This window comes from Capsicum annuum, chromosome 4 (assembly GCF_002878395.1).
Source record: "Capsicum annuum cultivar UCD-10X-F1 chromosome 4, UCD10Xv1.1, whole genome shotgun sequence".
Classification (NCBI taxonomy): Eukaryota; Viridiplantae; Streptophyta; class Magnoliopsida; order Solanales; family Solanaceae; genus Capsicum; species Capsicum annuum.
The window spans coordinates 16,186,704-16,214,444 of record NC_061114.1 but is presented as its reverse complement, the minus strand read 5'-3'; the positions used below and the strand labels follow the sequence as shown (position 1 = coordinate 16,214,444).

The 27,741-nt window shown below is 33.2% G+C and overlaps 1 long non-coding RNA gene across 1 annotated transcript; it reads left to right on the top strand.

Moving 5' to 3' along the window:
- The first annotated feature begins 10,106 nt into the window (after nucleotides 1-10,106).
- Nucleotides 10,107-15,361, top strand: LOC107869802. Its single transcript, XR_001673961.2, has 4 exons — nucleotides 10,107-11,530; nucleotides 11,773-11,904; nucleotides 13,883-14,071; nucleotides 14,970-15,361. It is a non-coding gene; the product is annotated as an uncharacterized LOC107869802 (long non-coding RNA).
- The last annotated feature ends 12,380 nt before the right edge of the window (nucleotides 15,362-27,741 follow it).

Here is a 27,741-nt window from a genome sequence, read left to right as displayed (position 1 = left end):
TAGTGATTTTATAAAGAATAAGACTAATTTTGAGGATCCACCACCACCTTTGTCGCGAGAAGAAATTTGGGATAGAGTGAGGAATCTGCCTAAGGTAACAGAGTCTCCACCATCTAGGATACTTGGTTATGGTGTAACACATAACTAGACTAAATGAAGCATATTTTGGGACTTAGATTACTGGAAGGATAATCTTCTTCCTCATAATCTGGATCCCATGCATATTAAGAAAAACTTCATTGACAACTTGTTTAATACTGTGATGGATTTAAGTAACAAAACAAAAGATAACTTGAAGGCCAGGATGGACTTAAAGGAGTATTATCGGCGTAGTGAGTTGTACTTGACATACTTAAACAATAAGATTCAGAAGCCCAAGGCCAGTTACACATTCACTTTGGAGTATAAAAGAGTGATTTGTGATTCGGTTAATAATTTGAGAATGCCAGATAGATATGCATCAAATTTTTCTAGGTGTGCTAACATGAAGGAAGGAAAGTTGACCTCTATGAAGAGCCATGACTGTCATATTTTCATGGAGTCATTGATGCCTATTGCATTCTGTGCATTGCCTGATAGAATTTGGAAGCCCATAACAGAGATAAGCTTATTTTTCAAAGATTTATGTTCTAACACATCAAGGGAGGAGAACCTATCTTTGATGGATATCAACATTCTCTTAACCTTAAACAAGTTGGCCAAACTTTTTCCTCCTAGTTTTTTTGATGTTATGGAGCATCTTTCAATTCACCTTGTGCAAGAGGCACGACTTGGGGGTCCTATTCAGTGTCGATGGATGTATCCCTTTGAGAGGTACTGAATTTTAACATTTACCTTCATATGTTTTAATTGAACATTATTTCATCTAAAAGATCATACTATGCAGGACTATTGGCAAATGTAAACGGACCATAAAAAACAGATCCCGAATTGAGGGATCAATATGTGAGGCTTATTTGGCTAAAGAGTCCTCTTATTTTTGTTCATATTATTTTGAGTATGATGTACCATATCTGAGAAACCGACCTAATAGGCATGATGATGGAGACAATATAGATCCTTCGGTGCCACCATTTTCAATATTCAATCAACCAGGTAAAGGAAATCCGAAAGGTGGTCTAGTTCGATATTTGAATGAGGTAGAGCTTAAGTCAGCTACAACACATGTATTGTTAAATTGTCCCGAGGTCCTTCCTTTTTATAAGTGAGCATATTTATATTAAGGACAATCATTCAAGCTCTATCTAAGTTTAACTAATGAAAGTCATAACTTTGTAGGGCAGCTACTTTGTGGCTTTACATGGGGATGTTGTTGTTTATCCCATGTTTTCAATGTGGTTTAGAGAATATGTAAGTGTAACTTAAATATTTAACATAATTTACACTTTTGTTCAATGTCATGTGTATTTAAATTCTTACTTTTTTTAAACTTTTTATAGGTTCATAATCCACTTAATTATGACCCAAATGGCTAATTTTTATGTGATATAGCTTGGGGACCTGATGCTAAAGTCATAAATTTATCTAAGTACTCTGTCAATGGATATATATTTCATACAGAAGTGTTTTCTAAGGGAAAGAAAACCAACAATAGTGGGGTTTGGGTGATAGGTGATGACGGCGTTGATTATTATGGTGTGCTTCATGAGATTTTAGAACTCGATTATCATGTTGATTGCCCATAGAAAAAATTGGTTCTCTTTCGATGTAAGTGGTATGATCATACTCCTAAGTTCGGTACAAAGGTGCACCCTTAGTACAGAATAGTTGAAATTAAGCGTACAAGGGAGTATGGACTCTATGATCCATTTGTCATTGCATAAAATGTTAAACAAGTGTATTACGCTCCTTATCCTTTGTGTAAGAATAAATCTGCATGGCGGGTAGTTATAAAAACAAAGCCTATAGTTAGAGTTGTAGTAGAGGATGCATTGGATGTAGCGTATCAGAATGACATTTCAAGTGTTGAAAAAATGGTGGATGATGAATTAGCAGGTGAGTTGCAGCATAACGAACGTTTGTATGAAGAATGTGATTCTTCTGAACTTAGATTGAATGTTCATAATTATGGAGAAGGAACATCTAGGGCAAATGACAAGAAAGATCCAATTGATGAAAATGAAATAAGCGAGGGAGAGTTACTTGATGAAAATGAAACAACTGATGAGGAAGAATCGATGAATGAATATGAAACAAGTGATGAGGAAGAATTGATGAATGACTATGCAACAAGCGACGAGAATTGAGTTGTTATTATTAGTAGTAATGTGTTGTAACAAGGTCTTGAATTGTATTTTAGCTGTTGCTTTTTATTATTAGCTGTTGTAACAAGGTCTAATATTAGTAGTATTGTGGTTTGTTTTCAATAGTGCTCAACATCCCATGCTTGATCTAAGCAGTTAGTTTTATGATTGTTGATTAGTCATTCAGATTATACATTCACTTCTCTTGTGAGGACTTGGTTTGAAAACAAGTTTTACATTGAACAAAATAATTTCACTCCATTACTTGTTTGTATAATATTAGATCCACATGTATACCTCTTGGAAGTTCTTCTGTCTAGCATAATAATACTGTGGATTTGTAGTTTTCTAACCTTCTTTTAGAGATTTTTTCCCTTTGTAATAATGGTGAATAAGGTGTAATTGTTTATGTATTTATTTTGCCAAATTAAAGTTTGGAGGGATATAGAATATGGGAAAGAGGTGATCTTCTGGTTACTCCAATCACATGTGCAGAGATTACTTTTTAGCAATGCATCTGGTCAATGCGACTTTCTTTCACTCAGTACTATAGGGAATGCAAAATTTAATTTTTGTTTGATCTAAGAAACATATATGGGCATCATAACACAGACTAACTCCTTTTTGTGTTATTTTTTTCCAGGTGGTTAATAAAGAAAATCAATGGCATCAAAAGGTCATGTTAATGGACGGCGTAAGAAAGGTAAGAAAAGACTTGATAATCTTTTCGAAGGTCAATATACACCAGCACCACCTATTACCACAACTCTTCAACCAGTTATTAAAAATATTATTCCTCCTCCAAGGGCAACTATTTGACTACCAAATGTATTTTTCATTCCCCCATCGCCCCACCAGTTCTAGCCCTCTTCTCCCCATAATAGTCTACATAGTAGCTCTTCATCTGTACCTTTAACATCATCCATACCTAATCTTTCTGAATTAAGAATTGGAGGTTTCAACACATCAACATCGCCCTCTATTGATAGTGCTGCAGCGTCTAATGCTACAACAGTTGCTTCCCAGATTCCTAAAATTAAAAAGGTAGAAGAATATGACGGTAACGGAAGGCTAATTATCGCCCATGATGATAATGGGTAAGTAAATCTTATATTTTTTCATATTTTTTAAAATTTTCGAAAGCTAAGATAATTTAATTTAATTTAATTGCAGGTTCATTCGCACTTATGCCTGCGGATATATGGTTATAGAAGCAATTAAACCATTTTACACAGAGTCGTGAGGTAGTTGGAATGAGATTTGACTCGACATCAGAGTGCTTATGTGGAATCAGTTTGTGGTATAATCAAAATCAAAGAATTTACCATTTCAATATGCTATCAATGATGAATTTACCTTTATATCCGTCAACTCATTTCATGACTTTATATTAAACTATTTTGCAGACAAAGTGTGCATGGAATTCTTGTCATGATAATGAAATACAATGCATTTTCAAGTTGAAAGCAGCTCAACGTATCGAAGAACACTTGTATGAGGCCCGAAGGCACTTGGAAAAACCTGGATGGCTGAATTCTAATGTGTGGGATCAGTTCTTGACAAAATAGGATACTCCTGAATATAGGGCAAGGAGGAAATGGTAAAAGGCAAATAGAGCATCTCAAATGGGTGGCTCGTTGCAGACTGGAGGTTCGATAAGTTTTGCTACACCTCTTAAATTTTTGATTTGTTCGGTTTAGTTCACTGTTCTATACCGTGACATAGTGAAGCTGTGTGGTACTCTTTCGATTCACTATTGTTGTTATCTTTTTGTTGTTGTTCATCTTGAAGTCTAGTGAAGCCGTGTGTGGCCTATTTCAATTCACTAGCATTGTTGACATCTTGTTGCTCTTGTTGTTGTTCATATTGAAGTCTAGAGAAGCCGTGTGTGGCCTATTTCGATTCATTAGCGTTGTTTACATCTTGTTGCTCTTGTTGTTGTTCATATTAAAGTCTAGTGAAGCCGTGTGTGGCCTATTTCGATTCACTAGCTTTGTTGACATCTTGTTGCTCTTGTTGTTGCTTGTTTCTTTTGTTGTGAACTTGATCTTGTTCATCTTGTATTACCACTTGGTGGGAATACACTGGGTTTGGTAGTGGTGGTGGTGGTTTGGTTTTGGTTTTAATCAAAAATTGATCCAAACCAAACCATCAACACCCCTATCAGTATGCAATACTCATTCTAAGTTTGTAAATAGACTCACTTGCACCCTTGGTACGAATATTTCTCTGAATCAGTTTAAGTTTGGCTACTTCTTTCTTTGCTCAGGTCTTCCTAATTATGATGTTAAATGAACCTTTCCTTACACCTTTTAACAATCATTTTAGAAGTATATTCAGCCAACTCAAATATTGCAGAACCTTCTAAGTACTTTCTTTCCTTATTTCTGATCAAACCTGGTCATTCGCGTCTTAAACAATGTACACATAGCGTAGTGTTTTGTGGACTTTCATCAGTTATGACTTTGAGAGAAATGAATTGACTATTGTGCTAGGGAAAATAATTTAGATAGGTTATGTTCATGTATCATCTTTAAGCTGTTTGTTTTAATGTTTCTAAGACCTAGCTTTTGAAGGATCTGATTATAGAAATCTTCTTTAAAAAAAAAAAGAAAGAGAAACTAACTTTTTTTTTCTTTTTGGGTATAATGATAAATAAACATTGTAAATACTCCGATTTCCACGTCTAGATACTTCAACTTGTGTCAACTGTGCCAATTGAACACTTCCATCTTACAGATTAATGTTCTACATTAGCGTCATGTGTTCATGAGATATAGTGGAAACGAGCTAGAGTGTTTAGTTTTCAACTGAGACCAAGTTGAGGTATCTTGCCTTGTTAAACAAACATTCTTACAATAACTCGTATGCAAACTGAGTTTTTTCCAGCTCCATCATGTTAGTTTATTGAAAGTTTTTAACAAATTGGGTTTCCGATTTTGGTGGTCTGAGGTTAATCATTTGTTGGAACATCTGCTGGCTGTTACTGTAATGCTATAATGATAGAAAACCATTGCAGAAGATGGAAAAACAAGGATCATTTGAGGGGTAAGTGGTGATGATGTTTGTAGCTTGTGAATGTTTACTTTTTAACTTATCTTGGAGCTAGAACTAGCAAATTTCATATGTTTAAGTTCTAGGTAAGTGGTGATAAGTCTTCATGGGAAGTGGATTGTATAAATGATACTAATACTTTATAAAGGAAGTATTGGTTGGAAACTCCAGCGAATGCCACCTCCTATTGGAAAATAATTAGAGTTTCTAACTTATAGCTTCTTATATAGTGTATAAAGTCTTGAAAATTGATGCAGGAGTTCCAATTTAACTTATAGCTTCTTATATAGTGTATTGTCACAGGCCTATTTTAAGATACATGCGGACAGCTTAACACACTCTAAAGTGATGCTAAACTTCAGTCCTCAACCCCTCTAAAACAGTCCCCAAGAATCAATGAACATTCACACAAACCAGCAAGGAAAGGAACTAAAGAAAGACAATATTTTTGGAGGCCAAAGAGCCAACGTTTTTGTGTTATATTTCTGAATATATAAGGATGTGCTGATGCCTATGATGTCTTACTACATCTATTTATAGTCCTCTTAAAGTCCCTAAGTCAAAAATGTACAACAAGTGCAAGAAATCTTCCCATAGAATTGTCAACTACAAGCTGGAAATTCTGAAAAATCTGCACGTGCATGCTGGAAATTTCTGCACATTCAAGCCAACCTATGTGGACTTTTCAAAGTCCAAGAAGTGTTCTGCATGCTTAATTTGACCACCTAGAAGGTGCTGGAACATTGGCAGCATTTCGGGGCATTTATCGAAGCTCCGTCAAGCTCAAAAAGGCACCCGATCAGTCCAGAACATGCCCAAAATATGAGGAATTTAATGGGTTGTGACACGGGGCGTCATAGTATAGTATCTTTGGCACATTTTTGTTGAATGTATTAGCAACTTTGGGGCATTGGCTCACTATATAGCTGTAGACCCCTTCCAAACTATCTATCTATAGCTTAAACACTTGAAAAGAATCCACCTAAACTACTACTTCTGTTGGATTTGAGTATTTTCGAATCATGGACTCCATGATCTATTATTAGTCTTAAGATGTTTTGGTCTATGCTGCCCGAACTTGTCTTCGTACTTGCATTATCTCTTTTTTCTAAAATTTTGCAGGAATATGAAAATGGGGGAAAAAGTGCCCTTTTATTGATGTCTACGAAGATACGCATAGGAAGAAAAACAAGGACGGTACAAGAGTAGATTGGGTCGAACCGCATGCTATGAATGCATATGTAAGATAATAACTTTTACATACATTGTTTTATTATTACTCAACTTTTCTTGTTTACATACTGACAAATAATTTTTCTTTCAGGAAGAATTTCAAAAAAGCATAGAAGAGTGACGTCAAACCCAACCTACTTCAGAGGATGGTACCATAGTCCAACCATCACCTAAAGAGCTGAAAAATATGTGGGCAACTGTGGTAGGTGGTCCAAAGAAAGGTAGAACCTACGGGACAGGGGTTATCCAATCCTCGAGTAATCCTTCGTTGTTTCCAATTCCTCTTCTACTTTACAAACTATGGAAGACATGGAAGCGATGAATAAGCAAATTGTGGAATTGATGCAGAAATGTGCAGCTAATGATGCTAAGTTTGCTAAATTTGATAAATTGGAGGAGTTGGTTAAGAAGCACATGCCGCAAATATTTCAGGACGAGGAAGATAATGAATCTGATGATAATTAGATTGTAGTTATTATTCTTATTTTTTGTTGTGACATTTAGATGTTTAAAATATTTGATTTGATATTTGTTTTGAATGGTTTAAAGTGGTTGTATTTATAAACTTTTGTCGTATTTGATCCAATTGTGAAAAATACATTAATTATGTTGTTTATGATCTAAAAGCAGTGTAAGCTAATGCGATATAATAATTATTTAATTATTTATTAAATAATAATAATTAATAAATAGTTATTTAATAATTTTCCGACTATAGTGGTCGGAATAATTAAAATTATTAAATAATTATTTATAAAATTTTCGACTACATTGGTCGGAATAATTATAATTATTAAATACTTATTTATTAAATTTCTGACTACAGTAGTCAGAATAATTACATTATTAAATAGTTATTTATTAGATTTTCAACCATAGTAGTCGGAATAATTATAATTATTAAATATTTATTTATTAAATTTTTGACTACAGTAGTCGAAATAATTAAATGATTAAATAATTATTTATTAAATTTCCGACCACAGTAGTCGAAATAATTATAATTATTAAATATTTATTTTTTAATTTTTCGACTACAGTAGTCGGAATAATTAAAATTATTAAATAATTCTTTATTAATTTTTCGACTACAGTAGTCGGAATAATTAAGATTATTAAATAGTTTTTTATTAAATTTCCGACTACAGTAGTCGGAATATTTATAATTATTGAATAAATATTTATTAAATATTCGACTACATTTCCGACTATAGTAGTCGGAAATTTCCGACTACTTCAGTCGAAAAATATTTTCTGATAAGCTATATTCCGACTACCATCAAGTAGTCGGAAAGTAGTCGGAACTACCTTATTTTCCGACCACTTTCCGACTAAACTGATAGTCGAAAATTTACTGTTTTCTAGTAGTGAAATAGGAGCACTTACAACTTAATATGAGATGCTTTCGGCATTTAACTTGAATTATCTTTTGAATGAGGATCTGGTGATAATTCCTAACATTTCATAGCTTTTTATAATATCTCCCTTCTGTTAGGAAAACTAACATACATCCTTCATCTTCTTTGAGGAATCCATCTTTGAACATCACGGTATATTAATATCCATTAATCGTATACCGCACATAAAAAATATTAGATGGAATAGTTGATTCTTGACCTTGAGCCAATTGAAAGGGAAGAAATAATTATAATTTATTGGTCTAATGCATACAAGTGCTATTGTATGCAACATATCATATTTTAGGCCAACACATGAAGTTTTGTTTGGCCAACACATGAAGTTTTGTTCTCATTAGCAATGGTTCAACTATTTATCGAAGGCATTCAATACCAAACCATCGCCATCAAGATGAATTGTCTTGATTACACAATCTGAAAATTATGCTATTAACTCAATTTTATTGAGCAAGCAATTTTATGAATATCAAACTGCAGGTTGACAATAAACTCACATGTGATCATCTTATATCGATGCATCTTAATAGATCGCATATAAGGTGAACGGGACCATATTCACCTTTTATATTTTTCAGATTTTGAGGAATCAAATCCCAATATTAGTTGATTTAACCAACTTATGATGAGAACAAGCAAGTTCATGAAGAATTTTCTAATTCTTCAATATATGTTCAATACTCAGTATACACATATTTGACATATCGCAATCGTATGTGAATTTATGAACTTTTATTCTAGAAAACTCCAAGTTTGCCATGACATGTACCTTTTACACTTTAGTAAATTTCAGATTTACTACTTTAGAAGTAGATTTCAAAATAACTCGTCTTAGTTATTCTACCTCATTCGGAGGTAAGTTGTGATACCATCACAATCAAGTACACATTTGTATTGATAAGCTTTACTAAATATCACCACATTCACCTAGGGAATGGATCGATGCTTATAATAATTAAAATTCTCATTTCCATGAATGAGAAATATAATCGTGTCTTAAGCCTAACAAATTGATAGCTTATAACCTTTTTTATGATATTGCTACTTCAGGAGCAAATCGAGACATACATATGATCTAGAGAATTTTTCTCTAACATATCTTATGATCATAATATGTGTGTGAAAATATTATCACTTTTGATGATCATTATCATATTGTCCCTCCATGTGTATATTCGTGCATTCAATCACTTATTTTCTTGCAGACATATTATGCACTGTTATCACATACATTTCAAAAATCATAATATGTATGTAAAAATATTATCACTTTTGATGATCATTATCATATTTCCCTCCATGCGTATATTCATGCATCCAATCACTTGTCTTCTTGCAGACATATTATGCACTGTTGTCACATACATTTAAAAAATGAAGTAAGTTTTCATATTTCAGATTTATCATATATTGCTACCATATTCAATTCATGGAATAGAGCATATTAATGGGATATGTTTCATGACTTTTTATCAAACACCCATTATTTTGCGTTAGCCATTATAATATCATCAATATGGTGTATTGAGATTCAAACTCAATATCTTATCCATATAAAGGCTTCTTAGGCAATAACTCGATGGGACTTGAAACCCAACATATCAACATATTATTCTTGAGGAATAAATTTAAAGCATAAATGGTTTCAAACCAATTATTTTTCCTTAAATCCAATAATAATTATATTATTAGTAGCAAAAGAAAGATAACTTAAAGAATTACTAACCTTGCAATTACCTTTAGATTTATAATCTCACCTTGTTTGGTAGAGTCCCATGCTGATAACGTGTTATGAAATATAAAATAAGAATAACAAGAATAAATCGAGAGAGAAAAGAGGAGATTTCTTTATTTCTCTTTAAGGAAGAGAGATCATAAGACCTTTTGAGAGGGTAATTACAATAAAGGAAACTCCTTTATTTATAGGAAAAATTCACTCCTAATTTCTGACTAAAAAATAAATACTTCAAATTCTAATAGATATTAACTAGGTAAATCTTATTAAATCTTGATAGATCTTATTTATATTCTTGATAGACATTCACTATCATGTAAATACATTTATAACATTTTATTTGTTATTTTTGATATATCAAGTAAAAATAATGTATCTCCTAATTTACTTATAACATTAATTATTTATTTTTCAAACTAATGTTAAAATGCAATATTAATTGTTGTATGATAAAATAATTATAATATGTTAGTAATAATTATTTATCAAATTGAAACAGACCCCACCAACCCATCCCCGCCAAAAAAAAAAAAAAGGAAAAAGGGGGCAGCGGGAAAAAATTCCAATCCACCTTCAACAAGGGTAAAGGTGATCGAAAATTTGCAGTAGGTTGTAGAATTTGTTCCAACCAGCACACTCCACGTGTCACCTGTTGTTGGACTCCAACCCCACAATTCCAATTTGGTTGTGCATGTCACTTCACATCCGTCTCCACAGCAACAAAATCAGTAGTAGCTCCTCTCCCATTACTGACAAATACAGTGCCACCTTTTTCAGTTATATATGTGAAAATTTCATCTGGGGTTTCTTTATTTTCTTGTGTTAAAGAATGGATCTTTTTGGTTGAGTTAGTGAAACTGGAGGTATTATTAGAGACCCCTTTTTTGTGCTTATGTATATTTTGTTGTATTTGCATGCATTTTATGAGAAAACTACAAGTGGGGTTTCTTTATTTTCTTGTTTTTTTTTTTTTTTTTTAATTTATGTTAAAGAATGGATTGTTGTGGTTTGAGTAAGTGAAAATGGAGGTATGATCAAAGCCCAAAGGCCCCTTTTAGTTCTTGTTTATTCAAGGTTCTTTTTCCTCTCCTTATGTATATTTTTGTTGTAGTAAGACACCTTACAATCTACTGAGGAAAAATGGCGGAATCCATAGGAAGGAAAAGAGAGGATAAGAAGAGGGAAAAAGCAGCACCTGAGGATTGGGAAATGGAGTATTCATACGAGGAAAATATGCTAAAAGCATATCTTAATCCTGACAGACAAGGATGTGGGATATGGGAGAAGAAAAATCGATCATGGGAATTACAAAATGGCTTAGTACCCACAGTTGAGGATTGGGAAAATGGAGTACTCATTCGAGGAGAAGAGGCTAAAATCACATCTCGACAAAGATGGAGGATATTATAGGTGGGAAAAACAAAATTGGCTTTGGGAAAGGGAGAATCATCGGGTACCATTTGAAGAAGGGGAGGAGGAGAGGAAGCAAAAAGAAGTTCGCTTTTTACTGTCATCGCTGTCACTAAAGGATCCGAAGAAAGAAGAGAGGTTACTTGAACTTCATAGGAAAGGTCTAAGAGAGGAAGAGAAAAAAATAAAAGAGTCTTAATTGGTGTCTCGGTTTGAGCAAAGAACACGAACGTGTGCCCTCAAGGGAGGAGGAGCTGCAAAAACGGGAGGGGAGACGAGAAGAACTTGCAGCACAAGGAAGATGTCTTGATGGGAACTATCTAACCCCATATTGCAAGTGCGACAGACAATGCTATCGATTTGATACAACTTTGAAGGATCATCCCCAAGAATGTCTCCCAATTTGGCTCGCATATTGTCGCCAGTATTGCCAATCACATGTAAAGTTTCTTCTTTTCATATTGCTAATCGTCCTAGTCAATTTCCTTTACTCAATAATTTCATGTCGTTAGGTCTTAATTTCTTGTCAAAGTTCCATCATAATAACCTGTTTCGACAATTGTATCAATTACCCTTTTTCGCTTTAATCTAATTGACTGTTATGACGAGTATTTTAGCTGAATTTAACTTCTATCATTTGGATAGTTTTCATCACTCGCTCTAGTGTTGGCTTCTTTGACAGTGTTTTGACATTGATGACTGCATTGATGGAGTATGTCCGTTAGGACCATCTCACTGTTTCGGAGGCATGACTGAGATTATGATGGAACTGGCTAGCCATGCTATCAAGGAATATAACGAGAAATAGTGCAATGTATATATGAACCTTTATTTGCTTTCTCTAATTTGTCTCCGATTATCCTTTTCCTTTATTTTCAGCTAATTGTGACTTACGTTGAAGTGTTTTAAATTACAATGCCACTGGAAAGGATTAATGGATATCTCCTTTTTTTTTAATTTGCTCGAATTTGAAGTTTTTCTGGAAACTAGTGTTAGTTTGGTAGTGGATTTATCACTATGTTCATTTATAACAGTGAGAGTGATTGATACTATCTAAACATGCTCTCAACTCTAAGCTCTTGAAATTGAAGGACAAAGTAAAGGTCACTCCTTTTATTATTATTTTTTTCATGTTAATTCACGTAGTTTTTAAGTAATTTATCTGCTGATAATACTGTGTTTTTGTGTAATTGAATAGAAGTGAAGTGTTCTAAATTACAATGCAATTGGAAACATATCTCCTTTGGAGCATCATTTATAGATGTTTAAGCTGAGGGTCTATCTCTACGAGTAGGGGTAAGGTTTGCATAAACGTCATCCTCCCAAGACCCCAATTGTGGGATTACGCTGGGTATGTTGTAGTAGTAGTACTTTATCTGCAGATATTACTGTGTTTTTGTGTAATTTAAGTGCTAGAAAGTACAATGCAATTGGAAAGATATCTCCTTTTTTGTATTTACTTAGTTATAAGTTTTTTCCTGGAGCCTAGTGGTGGAGGATTAATGGTTATTCATTGATAGATGTTTAAGTTGAGGGTCTCTATCCGAAACGCCCCCTCTATCTCTGTGAGATAGGGGTAAGGTTTGCGTACACTCTATCCCCAGACCCTAATTGTGGAATTACATGGGGTATATTGTTGTTGTTGTAATACTAGTGCTTTATATGCAGATATTAGTATGTTTTTGTGTAATTGAACAGAATTGAAGTGTTCTAAACTACAATTTAATTGGAAAGATATCTTTTTTTTTTTTTGTATTTACTCGAGTTAGAAGTTTTTGCGGAGCCTAGTGGTAGAGGATTAATGGCTATATTCATTTATAGATATTTAAGTTGAAGGTTTCTATCGGAAACAATCTCTCTATCTCTACGAGGTAGGGGTAAGGTTTGCGTACAGTCTTGACTCTAACCTTCCCAGACCCACTTGTGGGATTACATTGGGTATGTTGTTGTTTTAGTAGCTGTACTAGTAGTAGTAATTTATCTGCAGATATTACTGTGTTTTTGTGTAATTGAACATAATTGAAGTGTTCTAAAATACAATCAATTGGAAAAATATCTCCTTTCTTAGAGGATCAATGGCTATGTTCATTTATAGCTGTTAGAGTGATTGGTACTAGTGTACAGTAGTGTTATTTAGGGATGGAAAGGCTAATTATTAAGTTCTTAATTTGTTTTGGATGTAAAATTCAATTTTGGAATTATATGAGATTATTCTTTTTTGGTCCTTGTTATTGGGAATGGTTAGTTTGCTACTAGATTATGTCTATTTTAGAACTAGTACACAGTGCCAATTCACATCCTTTTAGTACTTTATCAGCAGATGTTAGTGTGTTTTTGTGTACTTGAACAAAATTGAAGTGTTCTAAAAGACAATGCAACTGGAAAGGTATCTCCTTTTCGATTTTGCTCGAGTTTGAAGTTTTTCTGGAAACTAGTGGTAGTCTGTTGGAGGATTAATGACTATGTTCATTTATAACAGTGACGGTGATTGATACCGGCGTACAATAGTGTTATTGACAGATGGAAACGTTAAGTACTTTATATTCAGATATTAGTGTGTTTTTGCATAAGTGAAGTGTTCTAGAATACAATTAGAAAGATATCTCCTTTTTGATTTTGCTTGAGTTCAATTTTTGTTTTTTGAAACTAGTGGTAGTCTGGTAGAGGATTAATGACTATGTTCATTTATAACAGCGAGAGTGATTGGTGCTAGCATACATTAGAATTATTGACAGATGAAATATGTTAAGTACTTTATCTGCAGATATGAGTGTGTTTTTGTATAATTGCAGGTTTTCAAGTACAAGGTTTTGAAGATTGAGAAAGTGAATTATACTGTGGGAATGTACAATACATATTGGATGACTGTCAAAGTATTAAATCTGACTCTTGGTACTCCTATCGAAACTTTTCAAATCCATGCTGCTACAAGTTGCATCTATAATGATAAAGTGATCTTCTGATGCCGGCCTAAAGAAGAGGTAATCAGACACCTAATGAAGTTTACAGTTTGTGTCTTCCTTTTATTATTTTCCATTTTGCGAGTGTGTTAAGTGGAATAGTTTTTATTTAACATGAATATTTCTGCGTTTCAATGGCAATTGGTCTATTAGTTTCTCAATCTTAGTGGGTTTTGGTATTTCAAGATGATTGACTTGCGGATAGGTTTTCTATTGGGATAACTATGTGGAAACACTAATTATATAATGGATATTGGAGAAGCTCAAACACAAAATGCTTTACCCTAGGTGTGTATGGTATGATGTTTGAAACTATTTTCTAGTGGTGATGTTGAATTGGGGAGCATGCTTTCCCCTTGGAAAATATTTTCCAACCTAAAATAGCTTCCCTAAAGTCTTTTTCCTTTACAAATCTTAAAATCCTTTTTCATATTATCTGTGCTCAAAACACTGCATGTGATTTGATAGGAGAGTCTGGTATTTCTTCTTGATATTTGATACTCTTGCTGGCCCTTGTTTGGATAGAAATGCAAAGATGATTAAATATGTTAAGAACCGAAAGATCTTTGGATACTCGTTTTTCCCTTATTCTCTTGGTGGCTAAGTTGAAATATCTTCTTGATATTTGATACTGTTGCTGGTTCTTGTCCGGATAGGATACAAAGATGATTAAATATGTTAAACCGAAAGATCTTTGGATTCTTGTGTTTTCCTTATGCTCTTGATGGCTAAGTTGGAATTTCCAAATTTTCGTTACAGTAATGCTTGCATTAAATTCGAAGTTGAATTCTGGATTAGTATTTTGTGAAACAGAGTAGAAGGAAACATGAATAGTAATAATCATAGGCATTTGCTTTTTGTGGATGATACTTTTGTACTTGATAACTAACTACACTTTGATTTATTTCTCCATTTATAGGCCATAGTTGGTTTGCCAAGCTGCGAGTTTTGTTTTGGCCTGCTGTCAGAGGTTTGTGTCACGGAAGGAAAGGAACCATAGTTATTTAAAGTGTTCTACTCCAAGCTGCGGGTTTTATTTTGGCGTGCTGCTAGAGAGGCCTGGATTTTAGTTTTGTAAAAATTTAGGCACTTTCAGGACACTCATCCATATAGCTGCTTCTAAAATATCTTCGCCTTGATCAGTTTGTAGGCGTAGGCTGGGGATTGTGCCTATGACTTGTAGTTGCGCTTATTCATATTGATTGTTAAAAGTCATCCTCTTTTAACTGAACTGTTTAGGCCACCTTTTTACTTAATAAGTATTGAAGGACAAAAATGAAAGACTGATCAATTAAGGACTCAGTTGATTCATTAAACAACCTTACTTATATATACCCTACTATACGAGGAGCTTTTGAAGCATCAATAAGTTTTGTTATCAGAGGTGGAGGAGGAGGAGAAGTGGAAGGAGAAACGAATAGGCGAGGAGATTTTCAAGAATCAACAAGGTTTGTTAGCAGGGGAGAAGGTGAGACAACTATAGGAGGAGTTTTCAAAGCTTCAAAAAGTTGTGTTATCGAAGGAGGAGGAGGAAAAGGACAGATAAATATGGGAGGAGGTTTGGAAGCGTCAAAATGATTGGTTATCACTAGCCGACGAGGAGGAGGTTTACAACAACTCATCTTCTTCGCCGGCAAAATGGAAAGAAAAATGCGAGTTTAATAGAAATGTAACTTATAACAAGAAGTTGATCGATGTAAGGAGCTTTTTGGGGTGTCTTTACTGATCCATCATTTGCTGGTGCAAGCCATGACAAACATACTTCAAGCACTGTTGCTGAAAATATTGTCGATGAAGTAAATGTTTTGGACAATGCCAATGTCACTTCAACCTGCATGCCCATATTGCCATGTACTAGGTGTGTCCAGTACTGTTTGGTTTTGCAAAAGATTCTATATTGGCTGCAATTGATCATATGATTAATAACGGTGTAAATCTCAATTTCAATTGGTGAACCCTCTCTAGAATTTTATGATGGCAGTATCACCATTATTTCTTTCGCTGCAATTACACCTTTTGGTAACAATGACCCAGCCACTGCCACTTTATTTAATGAGGCACCTTGGACTCTCACAGTTGGTGCTAACACGATTGAAAAATAGTAGCAATATTCGTGCTAGAAAATGGAGAAATAGCGCGATTCATTTTTTAAGTGATATTCGAACTTTACTTTCATTGTTATATCTATCATACTGATGTTAAAGGCAAGATTGGGGTTTGTGATTGTAAAGTACCAAACGATAAAGAATACATGTGGTGTTGCCATTATTCTTATCAATACAAAGGTACTCGGGGATACTTTTTTGAAGTCCGTCTTTCGACAACTAGTTTCGCTTTTGCTTTTTTGAAGTCCGTCTTTCGACAACTAGTTTCGCTTTCCCTATGATAAAATAGCAAAGATTAAAGCCGACAATACTTTATCCTCCACGGCCATGACGGGGCTCCAATTCAAATGCATAATGATGGGCCTTAAGATGCACCATCGATAGTAAACCTGTCAAGCGGGCTGGTTTGACCCGCCCGACCCGGCCCACCGTAATGGCCCGGCCTAGTATGACTCCGGGTCCTGTGCTGGGTTATTTTTTTGGGCCCGGTTAACTCGGCTCGGACCAAACCCGGTTCAGGCCCGCCGGTTAATCCGTCCGGAACCGGCCCGGTAAGTTTTTTTTTTTATAAAAAAAATTGTATAAATAACATAAATACCAACCCTTGTGGAAGTAATTATACTCTATCCCACGTTTTTAATTACTTTACTCTCTCTCCCTATTAATATACATAACATAGCCGACATATACATAGCATTTTGTGTATATGTTGGAATTTTTGTAATATGTTTAGGGAGTTGGAATTTTTTGTAATATTAAAAACATAAGTTGTGTATTTGTGTAATTTTTAGTAAAAATTTTTTTTTGACCGTTTGGGCCATTATAGCCGTTGGGCCCAGCGGTTATATGACCGTTTGGGGCCCAAAAACGGCTATATGCCCTTTTTAATAATAATAAAAAAAAATTCAAGCAAAATATTTTTTTAAACCCAAAAAACCTCCTATAAATACCCTATACCTTCAAATCATTTTCCACACAATTTTCATTCTCTCAAATCTCAATTCTCAAAATTAAAATATTCTATATATTTCTTAAAGTGCTCAATTTAATTTTAATTTTGCATTACAAAGTATGAGTTGAAGTTTCTATAGTCGCAACCTTCGGATACTTTCAAAATTTGGTATTGTCGTTCCATCTCTTACTTTTAATTTTTAATTAGTGTATTAATTGTTGAATATTTAATTTTATTATATTTGTGTATTTTGAATTTTTTTAGTTTAATTTATATTATGGATAAATTAAGAAACCTCTCCACTAAAAGTGTAAAAATTTTTTGTCCCGAAAGTGGTAGTGGTAGTGGTAGTAAAAAGCGAATTACTGGCGGTAGAGATAGTTCAAGTAGTAGATATACCCATGTGTCTCCGCCTCCGGTACCGCTTAGTCAACCTTTTGAAGAAGAAGTAGGTGTAGGTGCTCACGATATAAATTATGTAGAAGCTCAGGAAATTATGGTATAGAAGAAGAAAATGAAGTTGATGCAGTTGATTTAGATGAAGATGATGAAAATATTGGTGAAACACCCACAGTAGGAAATGCTAATATTAGATCTGAATCGGTTAATCACCCTCCCCATCCTCCTCGTTTCCTAAGAGCTCGTAAAACAACTAGTGTTGCATGACAATTTTTTACACGTATATCAGATACTAAGGTACAATGCAATATTTGTCAACAAATATATAAGCATAAAAGAGGAGGCAAGCAAGGGGGTACGAGTACGTTAGTGAGACATATAAGTGATAATCATGAAAGAGAATTATTTATTGCAAAAGGTGGTCAGGATGTTGGTGGGCCAACACAAACTAGAATGAACCCAGCAACCGGTCAGGTAATTAAGAATTATAATAAATTGAGGGACCGGGAAGAAATAGCAAAAATGGTAGCTATGGGTTGTTTGTCTTTCATTTTTCCTTCTTCTGATGCTTTTATTCATTATATTCAAGCAGTTTATAATCCTATGTTTAATGGTATTCCTAGAAGTACTTGTCGGACCGATATTTCTAGGCTTCATTCACAATATTATTTTTATTTATCTACATTGTTAAAAAATATTCAATGTAGAACGGCTTTAACTTCTGATCTTGGTCGTATTGTTAATAAAAATTACTATTTAACCATTACTTGTAACTGGATAGATAGTAATTTTGTTATGCAAAAACGTATTCTAGCTTTTTGTACGATGAAGATCGTAAACATACTGGAGATTTTATTGCTGATTCGATTGGTAAGGTTGCAGAATTTTATGGTATTGAAAATAAAGTCTTATGTATTGCTTTTGATAATGTTTCTAACAGCAAGACTGCTATTACAAAGTTAAAAGCTAAGTTATCTCCGTCGTTACCTGAAATATTTCATGTTAAGTGTGCTTATCATATATATAATTTAATTGTAAGAGATGATCTTGAGTTTTTTGAGCTTTGTATTGAAAAAATCCGGCTTGCTGTTGGTTTTATTCAAGAAAGTAATTGAAGAAAAAGAATTAGAGAATTTAAAGTTAAATGTGAACAAAATGGACTTGCACCGATATTGATGTCTGAAGAATGTGATACTAGATGGAATGCTACGTATGATTTTTTAAAAACTTGTCATAAATATAGAGTTCCTATTGCACTAACTTTTAACCAACATTGTGGTTCATTTGCTGATTTGGCCGAATGTATGCTACATGATTCTGATTGGGCTGTAATTGATGATCTTGTTAAGTTTTTAAAATTTTTTTATATAGCTATAGTTGAATTTTTCGGTGCTTATTATCCTACTGTTTGTAATAATTTAGCATATATAGTCGATATTTTTGGTTTGCTAAAAAAATATAAGAATAAAGAAGGTTACAAAGAAGCTGTTGGTGCTATGTTTGCTAAATTTAAAAAATATTTTTTTTCGATTCCCCCTATTTACTTGGTTGGTGCTATGCTAAATCCGTGTATGAAATATACTACTATGTGTCACTTTAGTACGCTTATTTATTCTAACTTAGAGATAAATACTAACAATGATTCTGATGTTAGAGAACAAAAACAACTAGATTTGTAACCGACTATGGGTGATGCGAATACTTACATAGATAAATTATATAACCATTATGTTGATTTACTTGATTTAGCTGTACCGATAAATATTACTCCAACTATCGCTCCTCATCTTTCCGAGGAGCCATCATCTTTTAAAAGGCCGGTATATAGTGGTTTTCTTGATAACTTTTATGATTTAAATTGTTGGAACAGTGTTGAGGCGGGAACTTACACAACAACTTATCGGGAAGAGCTTAAGTATTATCTTCGAACGCAGCTAGAGGATCTCAGCCGACGAATCAACGCGTTGGATTGGTGGAAGAATAATGAAATACAATATCCTGTGCTTGTAAGATTAGCTAGAGATACATTGAATGTTCCAATGTCAACCGTTGCATCGGAGAGCGCTTTTAGTCAAGGACGACAACAACTTGGAGACAACCAACACTCATTAGGAAGCAATGCTATGAAAGTTCTAGTTTGCCTTAGAGATTGGATTAGAGCGGAACGAGGAAATCAAGGAATGGAGGTGGAGCCGGACGACGAACAGAAACTTGAAGAAATTATGACTTCAAGGGAGAACTCAGCAGAATCAAGTCCAATGCATGGCTTTGCTCTCATTGACTTTGACTATCTTATGCAAGTTCCCGTTAATACTAACATGGATGAGTTGGAAAAAATGATGAAAACTTTGTAGATTTTTCATTCATGTACATTATAAATTTTGAATCATTTTGCAATCAATAAAATATAACATTCATTCACTCCTTACTCCTTAGTCCTTACTTTGTAATTTTTTTTATTTAATGATATAAATTGAATTTCTAGTTTAAAATAAATACTTCGTTTTAATATATTACTAATTTACTATCAAGTATTATTAATTTATTATATTAAGTAGCATATTTTTTAAAGTAGTATATATATTGAATGATACGTATATATGTGATATATAGAATATAGACTCTAAAAGAGTATATATTTAATGTATACATGTGTATACATTTTATAAATTAGTCTATAATTATATATATAGTGTGTGTGTATATATATTGTAGTATATATTTTATTTAAAGTAGTACATATATATTGAATGGTACGTATATATGTGTATATATCTTCTATAGACTCTAAAGTTGTATATACTTAACGTATACATGTGTATATGCTTTATAAATCAGTATATATATATCATTATATTGTAGCATATATCTTGTAGCATATGTTTTAAAGTAGTACATATATTGAATGGTACATATATATGTGTATATATAGAATATAGACTCTAAAAGAGTATATATTTAACGTATACGTGTATATGTTTTATAAATTAGTCTATAACTATATATATAGTGTGTGTATATATTATAGTATATGTTTTATTTAAAGTAGTACATATATATTGAATGATACGTATATATGTGTATATATCTTCTATAGACTCTAAAGTAGTATATATTTAAAGTATACATGTGTATACGTTTTATAAATTAGTATATATATATCATTATATTGTAGTATATATCTTGTAGTATATGTTTTATTTAGAGTAGTATATATATTTAACTAGCGTATAGTCATATACACGATTACATATGTAATTGTGTATATGTGTATATGTTTTTTAAATTCTAATGTAGCATATACTATATATATAGTGTATATTATTGTTTAACGTATTTAAAATGTATATAAGTGGGTATATATAGTGTATATTGGAGAAAAACTTTTAATTTTATTTTTTGGTTTTGATCGATTTTGACCAAATTTTGGATCTGTTTTGACCGGGTTTAGGCGGGTTGGACCGAATTAGGTTTAGTGGGCCGGTCCCGGGTTATTTTTTGAAAATTTACTGTTGGGCTTGGAACCGGACCGACCCGTTTAACCTGACCCATAACCGAACCGATCCACAAATAGGTTAAATTTGACGGATCGATTCCGAGTTGATCTGACTCGGCCCAATTAACAACCCTAATCGATAGCATTTTTTTGGTGTAAGGGCCACATATTCTAAGTTTAGGTATATTAAAATCTTACATAATCGAACTTGGAATGAATATTCTTGTTGCATGACCTTTATCAATGGACAACTGTCTTACCCTCACTTAATCGATGTTGCGACTTTGTTTAAAACTACCCACTCGAATTGATCTTCAATTGCAATTAAATATGAAATTATGAATACAACTGCTCAATCTAACTACGAAGTTTAGCCGATGAATTTGACTACGCGATTCATCAAAAGAAATAATAGGATTAACGTATAATATTCACTCAATAAACTACACTCAATATTTTTGCGGTCTCAATAAAATTAGTGGTCTAAAACACAATTTTAATAAGAGACATTAAATATTACTACTATTAATAAGTGTGAAGAAGCAAGCAGTTGTTCGTCAGCATGCCTGCTTCTTCACCTGCTTCAGTTGCTCTGTCATTTTACTATATTATCCCTAATTAATTATTTTATATCATTTATATATAAAAAAAATAATAATATTTAATTAAAAAAAGGTAAAATAGACATTTATGACATGTCTATTTCAGCTGTTTTAATCGTAATTTTATTATATCACTCTAATTAATTATTATAAGTCATCTAGATATTAAAAAATTAATAATATTTAACAAATAATAAAATATATATAAATGGTAAATTAATTCTTGATGTTTTAAATTAATAGGATATCTTATATGAGACTCATTTAAAAAAAATTTCAAGTATGTTTGCTCCATGATTTTACTATATTACCTCTAATTAATTATTGTAAGACATTTACGTGTAAGAAAAATCATAATATTTAATTAAAAAGGGTAAAATAGACATTTATGACATGTCTACTTCAGCTGCTTCAACCATAATTTTACTATATCACCCCTAATTAATTATTATAAGTTATTTAGGTATTAAAAAATTAATAATATTTAATAAAAAATAAAATTGACATAAAATGATAAATCAATTCTTGATGTTTTAAATTAATATGACATCTTATATGAGACTCATTTAAATTTATTTTACAAATATTTTATTATAGTATTTTTGTTATATTACTTCTAATTAGGTATTATAAGTCATATAGGACATATTCACTTCGCTGTTTCAATCATAAAATTTGATTGACTCTCGAATTTATTTCAGTGCCACTTAAATTAGAATAGAAGAAAAAGTATTATAAATCATAATAATTAAAATTTTTGATTATTTTAAAAATATAAGTGACTATCAATGCCACAAAAATTTGAATAAGGAGAGTAACATATATTATTTGAAAATCACATAAAAAAAAATATTATAAACTATAATAGCTAACAATTTAAAATATTTAAAGACATATTAAAAATATGATTAATTATCTAAATTATATTTGCGTCACATAAATTTGGGGTAGTTTTGCCATTTTATAATTTGCATGTTTTAATGTTTTAATTTAGTTATTTGTTGATCCAAATGATATTTTCGAATTTAACATGTTTTAAAAATTTAGTGCTTTGTTTATTTTAATTTATTTATTTTATTTTGGTAAAATATTATATATTTAAAAATTATGCAAAAAAAATAATTATAAGTCATAACTATTAACATCTTATAATATTTTAAAAATATATAATAAAAAATATGATTGACTTTTGAGATTCTACTAGTGTCATATAGGTTGCGATAAAGCAAGTAACATAAATTATTTGAAATTACATTAAAAGATACTTAAATCACAACGATTAACAACTTAAAATATTTTTAAAAATATATTAGTAAAAATTTGATTGACTCTCTAAATTCTAAAATTGGGATAAAGCGAGTAACATAAATTACTAAATTATGTAAAAGGTCTTAAATTATTTAAAAAATTATATTAATAAAAATTTGATTGACACTCCAAATGTTATTTATGCTATATAAATTAAGATAACTAAATAATATATGTTGGGCCCGTGCCAGCACGGGCTATGATACTATTCAAATGGCCGCCTTAACTTTCAATGACATCATTCAAAGTCAGTACATGGGGCATCAAGCTTTGGTCGCATTAAGGAAACGGGATCCTACATAGAGGGGCCGATTTGAGTACACCAAAGAGCAATCCCACGTATGAAAGATTGCTTGGAGCATTGAAGATTGAGGACTCACGGTTTTGGGCCTTCATTAAGGACATTTTGGTCACTTATCCGTGTCCAAGTAACACTCCATGACCACCCCTTTTCATTAAGGGTATTGTGGTCATTTTGTTATGTAATAAGTTAGACTATAAATAGGTTCTATTAGTTCATTTGCTAGTTAGTTTTTGAATAATGAATGTATGAAATACTTGAAAATCCTCTCTCTTGAGAGTAGACCACCTTAGTGTAGTCTTAGTTAGGACTTGGAAAAGCCATCCTTAGTATAGAGCTTGGAAAAGCCAATATTGACCTTTGCTTGGAAATAGTGGATCATGAGGTGAGTTGATTTCCTTAGCGGTCACCGTAAGAGTATGGTTTTTATTATTACATTCATTAGGGGTTAGTGTTGAAATACACTTGGTTCTTAATCTTGTAATAATTTTGATCTCACTATCTATCCTTTCATTATTCTGCAAATCCGTGTATTTTTGTGTTTGTCATCTTGTATCCCTTTGTGTTGCTTGTTCTTCTCATGTTTTGTGAACTATTTTGGCATCTTGGTGGGCTGTTTTTGTATTATTTGGTGTCAGAGCCATCATTGATTTCGTTCCAATGAGATCAATCTTGCGCTTGCTATCTTGAAAAATCACAAAAATAGTGTTGGAAAAACTGAAAAAAGCAAAAAAAAAATAATCTGTCCCGTTTTTGTGTTTGGGCCGAGATTTGAGGCTTGGTTTTCTTGTGTTTTTTGTGTGTTTTATTGTTTCTAGTGTTAGTCCCTTCATCACTAACACTAATAGAGTCTACATCTAAATTTTGAGCTAAATCCAAGTGGCTCTTGAATGTTGGAAGGTTGTTGATATTGTTGTTGAAGATTGGTGGCTAGAACAATATTTTGTTGATGTTGTTGTTGAAGATTGGTGGCTGAAAAAACATTTTGTTGATGTTTTTGTTGAAGATTGGAGCTTGAATATGTGTTGTTGATGTTTGGGAGGTCCAACGTTAACCTTAGAACTCCAAGATTCAAAGTTGTGTTCTTGGTGTTCTTCAACATCTTCATATCTTGTTGAAGAGAAAGTGGTTTGTTTGATCTAAAATCAAAGAAGAAAGAAGGTGTGGTCTTGTTAGTCTTGAAACACATTCCAAGACTATTATAAAAGAAGAAAGGGGGCCAAAAGACTTTCAAAAGGTCTTATTACCAAAAGAGAGAAAGGGGTCTTCCCAAGACCTACAAAAGAGGAAAGGGGGACAAAGGCTTCAAAAGGTGTTTTGCCAAAAGGGTGAAAGAAAATTTGAGCCTTTTTTTTTTTTAACATTGAAAGCCTTTAAGTCTTGTTGTTTTCCTCCCAAAACCAAAAATACACTCTTTCAATTGAACATTGATCAATACAAATTGAAAACAAGAAAAAAATTTCTCAAAACTTTCGACAATTTTCAACAACCAATGAGAGGCTGCCACATCATCACCGCAAGTGCTTAAGGTCAAAAATTTTAGATTCTTAGTTTCATTTTATTGTTTCATTAGTTTCATGTCTTGATTCTAGAATTAATTAACAACTAGTAATCACCTCCTTTTTTAACATTGTTGAATCTGTTTCTTTCGTGTCTTCGTTATTTGTGTGCTTTTCTCATTTTTAACTCATAGTAACTTCTTTGTTTCAGGTTCGTAAGTAAATTTTGTTTTTTTTCTTGAGTCGATCAAACAAGAATCCATTCCTACCACCAAGTAGAATTGACATCCTATTGACTACCGGGATATAAACAATTTTCAATATTCGCCGCTCCAATTGTGAAAATCACAAAGGTGGGTGTATACGAATGTTGGTGAGAAGCTTTTACTACTAATCTTGTTTGTTCATTGTGTAGGTGCAAAGGTGATATAAGGGGAACATGTCTTTGATAAACGAGGATTATTGTGACTAGACCATAGGAGACTATGATTGTAGTGAGGGGTTTTATGGCCACGGAGTTGAGGGAGATTACGGAGGCTATGAAAATAGCCATGATCAAAACTTGAGCAGATTTGAGAGTTACAGTTTTGAGAGAGAAAATGAGGTGAATGAAGTGCCTAGTACTTATGGTGAACTTGGAGATAATGTAGGACCTCGTGATGGATCTTATAATGATATTGAGGCATGTGAGAAGTCTTACTTTTTTCACTCCGAACCTAGATTTGGTGTTAGGTATAACCCTTTCGTTCGCAAAGGCTTATGAGAGTTATGATGAGAGTACATATGAGGAGTGTGAAGATTCATATCCTCCACCTCTTAGTACTTCTTATCAAGGTCAATATAGTATGAATGGTTATACTAGCTCTAGTAGAGGTTGTCCAATGAGAAGAAAAGGATATGCATCTCCAAAACCAAGAGGTACTCATATGCCTTACAATGTTGATTCGAGAAGGAGTGTACACTCCGAAAAGGTGACCATTTATGGGATACCAGGCTGTCTCGTTGTTTTAAATGATAGGTACTATAGAAACTACATCCTTCCATCCATGGTTGTCTACTTGGGGTTGTTTCGCGAGCCTTTACTTGTTCCACATTTCTTGGACGGGTTTAAGGTTATCGAAAGGGTCAAAATTATCTTTTCCCAATTTGAATACCATGAGGAGATGTGGTGTGATATTCTTTCATTGACATACGGTCATGTATGCTTAGGTGCTGATTGGTTTGCACAACATAGAGTTTCAAATATGCAAAATTGGCCTAATATTGTAAGAGACCGGTGGGGAAATCACCTTGTGACATACATGCTGCCCGAGCCACAAAGAGAAGTAAATACTTACTCCAATCCAAATTCTTATGAGATACAAAAGATTGAGAGGAGTAAGAGTGTGCAAGGTGGTAATTCAAAAGTGGAAAAAGAAGAGGTTGTATGGAGCAAAGTGAGGGGATTTCCACCAAACCGAGCTAATATTGTTTGTCCTTCAATTTCTAAGGACATTTGTGTAGGTACCGACATGACAAGTGAAGGAGAGCAATGCCGAAGTGAAGTTTCTGCCCAAGCTTATAGAGGACCTTCATAACACAGCAAAGGAGAGTCGACTCAAGAACTTCAAGGTAAAATAGCTAATTCTTACACTTTTGTGCATGTGAATGATAATTGTATGGCTAGTAACCCATTGAGTGTGAGTAGTAACTTACTTACTTGTGAGTCTAATGATTCTTTGCCTTTTGTTGATGATGTACATGTTGTGAGTGTAGATACACTAGTTGATCCTATTGATGACCAAATTGACTCTTCTTGTAAGATCAATTTATGTCCACCTCGTGTTGAAGCCTATATGTTGAACGAAAGTATATCGTATTATGTAATTGGTGTTGACCAACCTATTTGTGAAAATTGTCCACCACTGGAGAATGTGTGTGATGTGATTAATCAAACTCAAGTGAGTGAAGTATTCGAAAAAGTTGGTCAACAAAAAGGGAGTGAACTCGAGAGCTATTCTTGGGACAATCTTTTGCTTGAAACTGCTTTGAAACTTGATATTGATCTCTTAGAAAGTGAGGAACTTGCTTGTTCCAAATCTGCCTGTGGGTTGGATCATGCACTCTTTAGGTATAATGTCTTGTTTAAAAATGATATAAATACTTCTAATGATCCTAGTGGTGAAAAAGATGGTATAGCTTACCTTGGAGGCTATAGCCTATATGTTAACCCACTATGGTGTGACAACATTCCTCCTAAAGATGGAAATCTCTTCTTGAAAGATGAGAGTACTCTTAAGGGTAAGGAATGTGTAGTCTTGGAAGTTACTCCTTCTACTTTATGTGACTTTATTGTTGAGACTACTCATGGTGATGATTTGGAAACTAGTAGTGAGTACACACATGAGGGCACCTTAGTAGAAGTCGACTTGAGTGATACTTTTTTCCACTCTCTATTTTCTTTTGATGATATGTATGCTATTGTAGAGAGTATGTCATTTAGTTTGGGTGGAGACCACGGGAAAGGAGAGTGTTGTCTAGACTCGTGTCTATGGCCACTCTTCCCATTTGACCCCGATGCCAAATATGGAAATGGTGATGTTGGTGCACCCAACTTATAGCTTGGTTTACATGATAAGCAAAGTATCATTTTTGGTGAATTCTATAGTCAAATCCTTTGTGCATTTTTCATTAATTATGTAATATTTAGTTCAAAAGATTCTTGGTTATATTCTAAATATGTGCAACCTTGGCATGTTGAGGTGATTTGTCGTTCTTACCCTAACCCTCATGCCATGAAGAGTTTGTATTTATGTGTCCTTTCTTTGGTTTTGTAAGGTTTGGATTTGACGTCGAATCTTTTTCAAGAAGGGGAGGATGATACGATTCAAATAGCCGCCTTAGCTTTCAATGACATCATTCAAAGTCAGTACATGGGGCATCAAGCTTTAATCGCATTAAGGAAATGGGATCCTACATGGAGGGGCCGATTTGAGTACACCAAAGAGCAATCCCACATGTGAAAGATTGCTTGGAGCATTGAAGATTGA